We start from the raw sequence: 9,720 nt of genomic DNA, 5'->3' as shown, positions 1-9,720 counted from the left end.
CATTATATCCCATATCGACCATTAGATCTGATTCTGAAAGTATATACTTATTAATTACGAATTGCGGATAAACATAAGAATCGAAGGGGAACGTGAAGGCAGCTTGATTAACCGTTAATAATTTAAAACCAAACTTTTCAACGTATATTTGTGGTGATTTTTAAGAGTGAATTGGGGTTTGACTATACTTATAAATTCACGACTTTACTCCTCACAAAGTAAGCCATTTCCTACTTCAGCAAACGAGCACCATTTGGTGGTAAATTGTCATAGATATATACACATATGTATAGATATCTAGTGTAAGACATTGAAACATTTTTGTTAGCAAAGTGTAAGCTAAGTTGCTAACTGTAAGCGTTTCATGTTTTCTGACTAAGTCATTGAATAGTATTTTGTTCAACTTTAACTTCGCCTTTAATCCGTGTACGTTTTTTGTACGTTGCTTAGAAATGTGTGGAATTGAAACTATTTCAATTTTTATATTTATATTTAAAACAAACCGACCGTGAAATCCTTGAGATATTTGTAGGGGAACAGAACAGACACTTATATCAGGAGATACTGACAGCAGTCGGTGTGTGATCAGGTAGGGATGTGAATAAAACTTATTTCTTATCTCACCACTTAGTGTCTGTTACCTGTGAGATATAAACACGAAGGGAAATGGGACAAATCCAGGGGCACGTGGTCTATATATATATATATGTATACATACATATATATATATATACATACATATTAACATCATAATAGTTATGATACGCTTATAGACATGCATACAAAGAACAGTATAGTTCCGAGTATACATATCTTTGGGATGATTTCGGCTGTACTAGGCGCTATAAATGCCGCACTGCACAGATTAAATCCCAGCCTGTCTAATCTGCCTTGGCTGTGACGTCACGGCAGCCGCGCGCACTGCATATCTTTGCGCGTTCACGATTTGAATCCTGGACGAAAAAGTCTCCCGTTGCGAGGCGGCGGCGGTGGTGGCGGTGCGCGTGGCTTGTGAGCGCGCTGTCCCCGAGATCACACTGTGTACCGGTTTATTCTGTTTTTTTTTTTTAGGTGAGCGAAAAGATACACGCTTGCGGAAAGATCTAGTGGATCTTTAATTCATCACGCGGTTACTTTTGAAGTTGATCACAGCGGTGCAACACAAACAAACAGCTGCTCGGTTGTAGCTAAACACAAAGCTAGCTCGCGTGCTTGTCCTCGCCACCATCACCATCAGCATGACCTCCTTCTCCGAGACGAACCGAGCTTGTTTCATGCTTAGTAACATCTCAGATGAATATGACACCCTGTGGAGCCGGATTTCTCCTTTGGGTTTCTACTAAGCCACTGTGACATCTAGATCTGCAAGCTGTAATACGCAGGTAAGCATCGACCTTATTCAGCTCTGCGTGTGTTCCCCGGTTCCTCTGCTGAGTCCACTAGGTTTTACACAACCGAGTCAATGCTAGTGCTTCTAAAGAGACGTTGGTGCGTTTAGATCAGAACATTGTCTAAATTGTAGCCTGGATAGACATGACGTAGTTGGATGCACTGTTTTATGCACAGAAAACATGGGAAGGTTATCAACAGTTGTGTTTTTATGTAATAGTCATCGGGATTTACTTCAATAATACAGTCTTTTTTAATTTAGGAGTGTATGGTTGATTAAACAAACTATTTAGACCAGGCTACATAACAAGGTTGGAAACACTGTAGGGTTAACTGTTGCTGCTGGGTAGATTGTTTTCAGGGATAAACTGCTCCCACATTCCAACACAACACCCTCATCTCTGGATACCCATTAGTTTGTTGTAGTCACAATTTGTGATATCGCATTCATGACCTGTGTCGTGCCAGCCAACACGACAAGTGCTGAAGATCAGAAATCGCCTCCGAAAATGTCACATCTGATCTGATCCCCTCCCAATCCAGTCTTAGTTTTGAAAAGAATACTCGGGATTTGATTGGTACTTTGCATGAGTGATCTCAGCAGTTTTTGTAATAGTCAAATATCTTTAGGCTTCATAGAATTCTTGTACTGATGTTATTTACATACATATAAACGTTGGTTACACTTCAGGCTAGATATACACATTAAAGTTCTGAACATCAGCACTGACTTTTTTTAATAGCTGAATGAAACATCCAGATAGACTGAAAAATATTTGTATTACCTAAAACTCACTTTGAATATAAATATGTTTATGTTTACACACCATTTCTGCATGAACCCTGATCGATGATGTACACAACAATGTAAAAAACATTGTGAAAGTTGAATTCTTTTAAAAAATTATTAGGGTCACCTTGTACAGCATAAGTAATAATCTCAAAACACTGCTATCATCTCACAGTCTAAAGTGTGCACTTCTGAAATTAACACACAGGTGATTGTTTCACATGTATCCAAGAGGTAATATTGTGTCTTTAAACTAGCATTCATCACTTCCAGCTCATCTTCTCTCCCTTTCATACTGGAGCCCTTTATTGGTTCACATCAATATTTCACAGAAGGGAGCTAAACCGGTGACGAGTGTAATGAAAACATTCCTGTACTTTTAAAATCATCTTGGTCAAACAAACAAATCTGGAACACTCTGAAATTTGCTCTGCTTTCCACAGATCTGTGCTACAACATGTTCTGAATGTGTAATAAATAATAAAACGGTGGTACATTTGTAGGCATGCACTGACATGGACTTATAAATCCCATAAGAATCATTGATTACTAACACCATGTCTAAAACAATAGCAATAAATGTGACTGTTCTTGACAACCTTGAAGATGTGACCCTGATTAATTTTATATTGCCAAAGTTGGCTGAATAATAACTTCCAAACCTTACAATCAGTGATCATAAAGCATACAAGTACAACAAGCTTAAGTTGTAAAAACACTCCTCTTCCGCTTATCCATGCCCTCGCCAGCTGGAGATGTAATCTTAACTATATAGACAGAAAATCTGGCTAGGTTGAGTGTAACAGCTTGGTAACAAGCACATCTCTGTCAGTAGATTTTCTGTGCAGTGCCTGAATATAAAAAGCAATAAGCCCTAAGCAAACTAACTCATTATTATTCTTTATTTTATTATTATTATATTATTTTTCATATTATTCATTATTATTCAATTCAGTTCAAATTTATTTGTATAGCGCTTTTTACAATTAGGGTTGCAAAGGGGCGGAAAGTTTCCGGTAAATTTCCAGAAACTTTCCACGGGAACTTAATCTGGGGGATTTTGGGAATATTCAAAATCGGAAACTTTACGGGAATTTATGGAAATTTACGGGAATTTACAGTAATTTATGGGAATTATTTGGAAATATGGGGAAATGTATATAAACTATATCATATACAAACATAAATAAACATTTTGTTTGGTCATAAGCAGACATGTATGCAAGGTAATACAAATTTTAAAAATGACGTCTTGACTGATTTAATTGTAAGTAGAGCTTTAATTGATTATTTCATTGAGTAACACAAAAGCATAATAAACATTATGCTTGTAATAAACATAATAAACTTAATAATTGTAATAAACATATTTCCCTATGATTGCTGTAAAATGAAAGCACCCCCCACCCTTGCACTTCTAAAAAAAAAAAAAAAAAAAAAAAAAAAAAAAGTCCCAATCAAAATGTAAAATGAAGCATTTTTTCTCAAGCTTATTAGGTCTCTGCTTCTGTGGTAGTCAAGGCCTGGAAAATGGAGGTGAATCCCACCTTATGTGATATATGGAGGATTTTTTTTTAATTTCAGGGGGTGTGTGTGTGTGTGGAGGGTCATCAAATTCTCTGTGAATGTGGTAACACTCGTAATTTACTGCTTATTAAGAGTTACATGCAGGGGGTTTGGCCTCATTGGCCCTTACATTGCATTAAATCTTGTTGTTTTAAGCAAAATTATGGTGCAAAATTTTTTTTAACTACATTTAAGTTCCTTGTTATAGGCAACTCTGCATTTTTTTTTTTTTTAATTCCCAGTTTATTCCCGAAATTTTGCAACTCTATTTACAATTAGGGTTGCAAAATTCCGGGAATTTTCAAGGCTGGAAACTTTCCATGGGAATTAACGGGAATATACCGGAATTAATGGGAATTTACCGGAAATTTACCGGAAACTTGCAACCCTGTTTACAATTGACGTCGTCTCAAAGCAGCTTTACAGAACATAAACATAGAACAAAAGGTTATTATAAAGAATAATATAGAGATTGATATAATACAAGTTTGTTTTTATCCCCAATGAGCAAGTCTGAGGTGATGTCAGCTGAAACCCCCGTGTTCTTGTTGATTTACAGTCACATTTTATGTGTTCTGGTATGCTGACTAGAAGAATATGCTGAATATTTGATAAGTACTGTAGAAGAAATTTTAGGCTGGTTATTAGTTTCTCATCTTACCGATTAAATATGATCTGAAAATATGCCAGGTATTTTATATAAAACATAACAGAGCAAAAAAGTTTTAGCTTGTGATTTACTGACCATTAACAAAAGACTGAAAACAGTGGGATCTTAGATTCCTTATGTTCTTATGTACCTGCACACTTGCACCCTGATGTGATTAAGGGATGTGCGTGTTGATTCAAAGAAGCGTGTAGCTTATTATTAAAACTGGTGGTAAAACCTTTCCAAAAACTAATTTATTCTGTATCTTGAGTGCTTCTATGGTGAATATGTCTAAAATGTATGTTATGCTCTAACGGCAATGTTTGATGACATGGTGTGCCTTGCTTTTGTAATGATTCTTATCTCCAGCGTCAGTGTTATAATTAATCTTTGTTATATGGATATGAGTGAACTAGGAATAATTCTGATAACATTTTGGACCAACAGATTTTAATACTTATTTAAATTCTGACTTGGTCAAAATTATCTCCATCCACATCAGCGTTTCCCGCAGAAAATTTGTTATTTAAGGCGGTAGAGTTGGGTGGGGGGCGGAGCCCAGGGGCGGGGCTTCTTTGTGAGATAGACCACAGACTCTGTACTACGTTTAACAATTATTAAAAACAGGCACGTGCAACCTAGCTAACAGGTGAAGAACTCAAACAACAAAATCACCAGCTAACTTACTTTAAATTTGCAAGAACTATAGACTAATACAATAACAGGCTTAAATAAACCCAAAACTATTGGGCGTTGCACAAGACCACATGTCCAGGATGCGTGGATTGCGTATGGTGCAGTTGACATGCTGTTAACTATATAAAAGTGCAATTCAGTAATATAATTGAAAAACTGCCGTAAGCAATTTATGAAATTATTTTGAAATTAAGTAAATTTACATTTAAGCACTTTAAAATGTAAACATCCTAACTTGTTAAGTGTTTAAAAATGTTATACACATTACAATAATATTAAAAATAATAAAAAAAAAAAACAAATGTAAAAAATGTTGAACATCATATGGTTTTATATAGAACTTCTTATAAACCCACCGGTATAAATACGTTTTTATATAATTTTCACGTTATGTAATTGACTATAGAAATGAAAGTACTCTTACCTGAAACTGATATTACAGTAGCCAGTCTTAACAATTTACGTGATTTGGCTCTTCTTGTTGATTTCGTTTTTTTTATTTCTTCGCAGGGTAGCAAACACATTTACATCCATTATTGGTGTGCAGAAAGCAGAGACTTGAATACCGGTGCGCTAGGGTTAATACGGTAGTTCACGTTGACCAAAACAGACAAGAAAACGCGTTTTGGAAAAAACATTTTCGGCAATCACAGACATTCGCATTCAGACGGGATTAGATTTCTCAGAGGAGCGCTGATTTTGCTGAAAAACAGTAGGTAATTTGCTCTGGAATTTTTACACAGGTCATGTGAGAAAAAGACAGACATGGCAGATTCGGACGGGATTAAAATCACAAGGTACATCTGTGAAACTGAAATTTCTCTAACGACCCCCTGTAAAACTAGTCCCATCCAAATAGGGCTTTTCTCTCACTTCGCGCGCGTGCCCGCTCGCGGTGTTAATCGCGTCCGCACTATTCTCCGAGATGCACTTGACGGCCTTATGTGCAGAATTTGTTTTTTTTTTTTTTTTTTTTGGACGACCTAGGTAAGGCAGTAATGTTTCCCAGCTTAGGTGGGCCGCCTGAACTGCAAAGTGCTGCGGGAAACCCTGCACATGATGCTACTCATATTTATATATAAACTGTTAACGTGTGATGCCACAATAGCCGAGATAAGAGCTTGAGCAGGTGAAAAGTGAAATGCAGAAATTCTCTCCTTAGACTTGATGTTCTGATCATTTTTGGGTCTTAAACATGATCTCTTCACAGTATGGTTTGGGCCTCCAGAGGAGTGGGTGAAGGAGTAATAGCCTACAGGACATCATATATTCTAGTGCCTCTATAAAATAGTGGAAAAATAATAATAAAAATAATGTGCTACAATAATCTGTGAACATGTTATTAAATAAGAAATGCGCCCTATTGCAGACCAGGATAAACTGAGACCATTGAGAATACACACAAAACTGCTGTGGGGATGCTGAGGGGGACGTTTTCCATGCTTTTAGTTTTAAAATGCCTGTTTTCAAAATGCTGTCTTTTCAGTGACCATAAACACTGTGTTCATGTGTTTGGGAGGCCAAAAGGAACAGAAAATGTTAAAAAAATTCCACATAGGTCTGGGCAGGGACATTAGACTTAATGTTTTCTTCTTGCTTTTGGACTTATGTGTAATTTGCTTTGGTCATTCATTATTTTTTGTTACAGCATAATTCATCAGTCTTGTCTTTCTTTCAGCATAATTTGAAGAATTGTTTAATGTTTATTATCAGAACAAAGTTGTTAAATAAACCGATGTGTAATACATTTAGCCTCGTATTATGACATGAGTTTCCCTCATATTAACCTCACATGGCCGAGGTATTCACTCACACGAGGATTGTGAATAAACTAATAGCAGGTGGCTACAGCTCAATATGCATCGTTGCTACAATTAGACCAATAACATTGAACCACTTTATAGCATTTGGCATACAGCTGCTTTCAGAGAAGCAAGCATGGTTGTTTACTGTATAAGCGGTAGTAACATTTGTACAGCTGAGGATTTCGGCCTGTTTAGAGCTGTTTCACTGGCTGACCTATTTGCATATTTTGTTGTTTACATGTCGAATGCCTTTAGACTCTAGCATGACCATGAGAAATCTACAAAAATCTAAACTATTTTGCTTTACTGATAATTCTTTAAGCTCATGTGCACTGTTGTGCCATAGAGAAAGGGCGAGTTCAGTCAGTTTAAAACAAAGGGTTTAGGTCAGGAGGGAATAAGTACATTGTTTGAGGTTAGCGCTACTGTTGTGACCTTATGAGACAGGCCTAAGGATATGCAAATGTCTCCTGGTTGCATGGCTCAAGCCAGCAGCCTAGTGTTGGTACTGCCTGTTTATTTTAGCCACTTAAGTGAAGGCAAATATATGATGTCATATAGTGCACAACGATAACGAAACTTAACACCAGACGCTGCAGGTGGAGACAACCATTTCGGTCACATTTTGGCCATAATTTTGACACCGTTTTCAGATTTTTTGGCCCCTAAACATTAGCAATACAAAATATAGAAAGAGATAAATGTTTATTTCATGATTTCTGTACTCACACATCCACCCAAAAAACGCAGCAACTTTAAAAGCCCCGCCCACTTGCCACAATGGCATCATGTCATAAATACATAAAAATTATATACAATAAACAGTATTTTAAGTCGGTTTATGTATCATTATCTTATACATGTCAATTTTGTTTATAAACAATATACATTTTTCATTTCTTTTTAATATAAATACAATTATCTTGATTAAACATTTGTTGTTTTAAAGTGCTTTATAAATAAAGTTTGATTGAAACATTCAACTAATACTTCAGCAAACGTGAGACATTGAAATATAGATTTAATTTCCAACAGATTTTACATAGTTTTATTTTTATTTGGTGTATTTTAGTTTAATTACTGCATTTAACAAAAGCCTCATTTGAATAAGTAAATGTAATTAAAAAAAAAAAACCCAAAACAACAAATATAAACAGTATAGTGCAGAGTTTTGTCCGTTACAAGTTCTGTTTAATGTTTTCAGTTGATGAAAAAGCACGGTATCCATTAAAGGAGCTGTGCATTCTTAAAGTAAGCCCACATCTGCAAGTCTGAAATTCCTTACAGGTCAATCTGAATTAGTAATGCAACCGAGAGCACAATAACACGATTTTACACAAGCCTAAGTTTCTAGTCTCTGTATCCAAATGGCAAAACTATTAAAACTCTGTTACACTGATTGGGGCATTTATTTATTTGGCTGCCATTGTTTGGTTCCACTTGTCCACATTAGAAAGCTCACTACAAATCACTAAACGTTCTTCTTATGGGTCATTTAATGATGAAATACTTCTATCATCCTGATAGGTGTGGTCTCTTCCTGGATGACTCAGACCACCCCATTCACAGGGCATGTGGTCTCACCCTCAGTGTTTTGATGTGAAGTGTGAAAAATGATGCTGCTTGTGACCTTCTCAGTAACCAGCTCTCAATGCAGTTGAACACCTATTGGAGATTATTTTGGAGCTGTTTAACACATGGCACTGCGCCACCATCGTCAAAGCACCAAGTAAAGTAACATCTCTTTGAAGAACGATGTTTTATCTTTCCCCTAGTTATGGAGACTTGTACAGTCAATCCCAAGGTGTGTTAACACTGTTCTGGTGGCTTTTGGTGGCTGAACACACTCGAGTAATACACTTTAACATTATTATTATTATTATTATTATTATTTAAGCATTTCAGTTTTACAGGAAAAAAGTCCAAAAAGCAATATCTGACCGCTAAACCTAGTTCATTACTAAACAAATTATTTAAAGCTTTAATATGTTGAATCATTTTCAAGTTCTCAGATGAGGAAGAATGATCCAAGATTTATTCTTTAATTTTCACGCTTGGGGTCATTCATACTTAATTTTGCTGTGAATGTGTCTGGACACAGAATGTTGGCCCTGCATCCTCTTGCTTTTTGAAGCCTCCTAGAGATTTTCACTTGAAGGTTGTGGATTTAGGTAATGAATCTTATTCCTTCTGGCACTCACACTCCTCTTTTAATTTCCAAACTTTTTTGTTCGTTGCTCTTTCATTGTGGACTTATTTCTTCATAATGTTGTTCTACTGTGCCAGCGGTTTAGATTCACAAGGTAGCAGTCGATCGAGAAGAAGTCAGCACGTCTTTCCAGGTAATCCAGTGATGATGTCCTGGGAATTGTGTTAGGTCTCATCTTTCATCAGTCTGCCTGGGATTCTGGCTCTGGCTCACATTCACACAGAACTTCTCCTTTATTGTTGAATTCCCACATAAAAGAGCATATACAAAAGAAGTTAAAAACAAGCTCAATTTTACAAATGTTATTTTCAGAGCCAAGTTTACTGAATGAACAGAGCTTTAAGGTAATGTTAGTAATTAGTGTATTAAACAAATTGGCTTTATAAATCAGCTTTGGAATATTAGATAATTGTTTGGCAGCAAGCAGGCATTCAGGATTTGGGTTGTGGAATTGCTTTTGGAGGTGCTGCAGCTAAAGACGAAGAAGCTGAGCCCTGAGGTAATTTGGGCATGGCAGATTTATTGCCTGGTGTTCAAGTCGGGCTGTTGCATTGCATTGCATTTCATTGCAGCTTAACAAAACAGAAGTGCTGTGCAACGGTTGCTCATTCAGCCT

The 9,720-nt window shown here is 36.4% G+C and overlaps 1 protein-coding gene across 1 annotated transcript in view; it reads left to right on the top strand.

The window, feature by feature from the left end:
• The first annotated feature begins 1,045 nt into the window (after positions 1-1,045).
• arhgap32b (Rho GTPase activating protein 32b) overlaps positions 1,046-9,720 on the top strand; it is a 103,197-nt gene continuing 94,522 nt past the window's right edge. Inside the window, exon 1 of the mRNA XM_060890358.1 lies at positions 1,046-1,382. The gene's annotated coding sequence lies outside the window, so the exon portion shown is untranslated. The remainder of the gene's footprint in view (positions 1,383-9,720) is intronic.

The sequence above is a fragment of the Tachysurus vachellii genome, chromosome 17 (genome assembly GCF_030014155.1).
Source record: "Tachysurus vachellii isolate PV-2020 chromosome 17, HZAU_Pvac_v1, whole genome shotgun sequence".
Lineage (NCBI taxonomy): Eukaryota > Metazoa > Chordata > Actinopteri > Siluriformes > Bagridae > Tachysurus > Tachysurus vachellii.
Note: the sequence above shows the minus strand (reverse complement) of the source record. Positions and strands in the feature narration are given on the sequence as shown.